We start from the raw sequence: 3,306 nt of genomic DNA on the forward strand, positions 1-3,306 counted from the left end.
TACAGTAGACAACAATTCAGGATCCAGTAAAACACAAAAAAAGCAGCCCCTAGAGCAACTCTAGCAGACCCCGTAAAATCTCGACACATAAAACGCATTTGCAGTTTGACGAATATCTCGTTTGCGGGTCGACAACGAGCGCGGCCGAACAAAAACAGTAGATGAAACTGCATAATTTAAAAAAACAATTTCGCGGGGGAAATTGCACCACAGTATTTCATCACATACTACATATATTACATGATCAAACATGCGGCCCCACATGGAGGCCGGAGGCGGAAGGGGCTCGCTGGCGGCTAGAAATGTGAGGAGGGGAGTGGGGAATTGTGGAGCTCGGCGGCAGCGGCGGAGGGATAGAGTTTCGACCCGCAAACGCGTCGCGAACCCGTAGATATACTGGTCGGGGCGGGCGATTTGTGTGCTGCGGTAAATATTTTACGGGCCGGGCGAGTATGCAGGTTCTATTCTGGCCGCAAAATTGAGCCGAGCCTGTATACTCGCCGGAATTATGCGGCTTTATGGTTTTTGCGGGGTCTGCTAGAGTTGCTCTTAGAATAAAGAGTGGTAGTACCATGACAGCACCTGTCAGCCAGGTGGATCGCCACCGCTCTATGATGCATTCGACACTCAAGCAAGCTCGTGGTAGGTAGCAGCAAGCTAAAGTCCATAAATTTCCATGCGCAAAAGAAAAAGAAAAAAAAAGAAGAGAGAAGAGTCCATCAATTCCCATTCGTCACACTTCTTTTTATAACATTTATTACAATTACAAATGCAATCTGTTTAATACTACTTAAATTTCTTGTTTCCTACCTACTTAACATTGTGACCATTTCTTTTTACACAACTTCGAATGGTCCCGCTGAACAATCAGTGCTGAAAATCTAGATCCTCTGAGCGCTATTAGCTTTCAAGACCATAGTAATGTTGTCTGGGAGCACTCCTCTAAAGTTCACAAATTTATAAAAGGATTTAACTGTGTAAATCCCTTTAGAGCCAAAGTTCCAAATAATAGTATCATCACTATCATTCAAAACAATGTTCTTGACTAAGCTAAAAAGTTCGTTCCAAGCAGCAAACATGGTCTAGGTAAAGCACCTCCTGAAGGTGATTTTCAGGTGTGTACCATCCCAAACCTCGCTGATAGAAACGTTGATGGGATTGGCAATGTTATATAACTCCCAATAGCTGGTAGCAAGTGTGGTATTGTCGATCCACTGATCTTCCCAAAATCTAACACTCCTACCATTGCTAACCTTCCACGAGAAACCTACCTTAGCAGCTTTTACCGCTCAAAGAATCCCTTTCCAGAGGGGGGAAGCTCCAGTATCAGGACAAGCAAAGATATTAGGGCTATGAGTTCTGTATTTGGCAGCCCTCTCTCCGGTTGGTGCGCCATACTACTCACTCGTGAATACCAGCAATCTGTTACATCTAAGAATAAATATTATATCTTGCCTAAGAATACAATAATTGCAGGTTACCCATACATGCTGCCCCTCATTTTATAAATTTCTTTTTGCTGCCCCTCAATTATTTATACAAGTAAAATAACCATAAGGTACACACCAATGGAAACAGTAACTCGTGAAGGCCATTCTGAATATCCGATGTGTTGTTTGGCCTTTGTTTCAGACGGAAACAGTAACCTTGATTTGCTTGCCTACCTACTTAATCACGACGTGGTTACTGTACACACTGAGTGCAGTATACTCAATCACGACGTGGTTGGACACAAGAACACAAGATTGATTTGTCCTCAGTACAGTAGACAGCGATTCAGGATCCAGTAAATAAACAGAGCAGCCCTTATAAGAATAAACAGTCGTAGTACCGTGACAGCACCTGTCAGCCAGGTGGATCGCCACCGCGTTCTATGATGCATTGGACACTCAAGCGAGCTCGTGGTAGGTAGCAGCAAGCCATTAATTTCCATTCGGCTCACCTTTTTTATAATATTGGCAATTACAAATGCAATCTGTTTATATAATACTCCCTCCGTTCGGAAATACTCGCCGGAAGAATTGATGTATCTAGATGTATTTTAGTTTTAGATACATTCATTTTTATGCATTTCTCTGACAAGTATTTCTGGACGGAGGAAGTACTAAAAGATTCTTGTTTCCTACTCCCTACCAAAGTTAGTACTCCCTCCGTCCGGAAATATTTGTCGAAGAAATGGATAAAAATGGATGTATCTAGAACTAAAATATGTCTAGATACATCCATTTCTCCGACAAGTATTTCTGGATAGAGGGAGTACAAAGTTGCGTCATCTATTTTGAAACGGAGGGAGTACCTACTACTGAACAACGTAGACCATTTTTTTACACAACCTCAAATTGTCCCGGTGATCATTCAGTGCTGAATCCTCTTGTGGCTCTTGTTATAGGCGTAGGAGCTGGCGAGCCAAAGGAAAAGCACGAGCTCAGCGGCCGAGAGTCCGGCGAGCAGCCAATAGAAGTAGTCGAGGTGGGCGCGGTTGAGGTTGTCAACAAACCAACCATCACCACCGCCACTTCTAGTAACACGGTCGATGAAGGAGATGAGGGCGCTGCTGATGAACCCGCCGATGCCCATGACGCTGAAGTAGAGCGCCAGGCCGAGGCTGCGCAGCTCGCGGGGCATCTGGTCGTAGAAGAACTCCTGCATGCCCACCATCGCCAGCACGTCTGCCATCCCCATCATCACGTATTGCGGCACCAGGCATGCCCAGCTCATCGATACCGTCGCCCCAGCATCGTCCACCAGCCCGTGCTCCCATGCCGTCTCTAGTCGTTGGCCCTCCACCAGCGCCGCTGCGATGATCGCTCCCATTGACACCGCCATGCCCGTGCCCATGCGCTGCAGCAGCGTCAGCCCCGATGCCTTGCCAGTAAGACGCCCTAGTGCCGGCACCAGCAAACGATCATAGATGGGGACGAACAACAGGATGCTCGCTGGCCCCAGTGTCTAAAGAGCGGCCGGCGGTAGCTCAAGGCCTCCGAAGACGCGACGGTCCAGGGTGCGACCCTGCTTGTTGAATAGCGTCATGATTTGCGCGTACGCAACCCCATACGCCAGGCATGCCGCCCAGATCGGCAACAAACGGAGCATGCTTCGCGCCTCCTCGGACTTGGCCACAACATCCTCATCTTGGTGTCCATTTGTACTGAAGGGGAAGCTTGAGCTCTTGATGAGTGTGCCAAGGCTACGACCGAGGCGGGCGAAAGGACTCTCAACATCGGTGGTGGGAACGCAGAAGCGATAGGTGGGGGTGCCAGAGAGGAATACGATGAAGGTACAAACCATGATGGCGCAAAGCATGCC

At 47.5% G+C, this 3,306-nt stretch overlaps 1 pseudogene; it reads right to left on the reverse strand.

Annotated features, from left to right (window-relative positions):
• Nucleotides 1-2,299: 2,299 nt before the first annotated feature.
• Nucleotides 2,300-3,306, reverse strand: part of LOC119361571 — a 149,714-nt pseudogene continuing 148,707 nt past the window's right edge.

This window comes from Triticum dicoccoides, chromosome 2B (genome assembly GCF_002162155.2).
Source record: "Triticum dicoccoides isolate Atlit2015 ecotype Zavitan chromosome 2B, WEW_v2.0, whole genome shotgun sequence".
Taxonomy (NCBI): Eukaryota; Viridiplantae; Streptophyta; class Magnoliopsida; order Poales; family Poaceae; genus Triticum; species Triticum dicoccoides.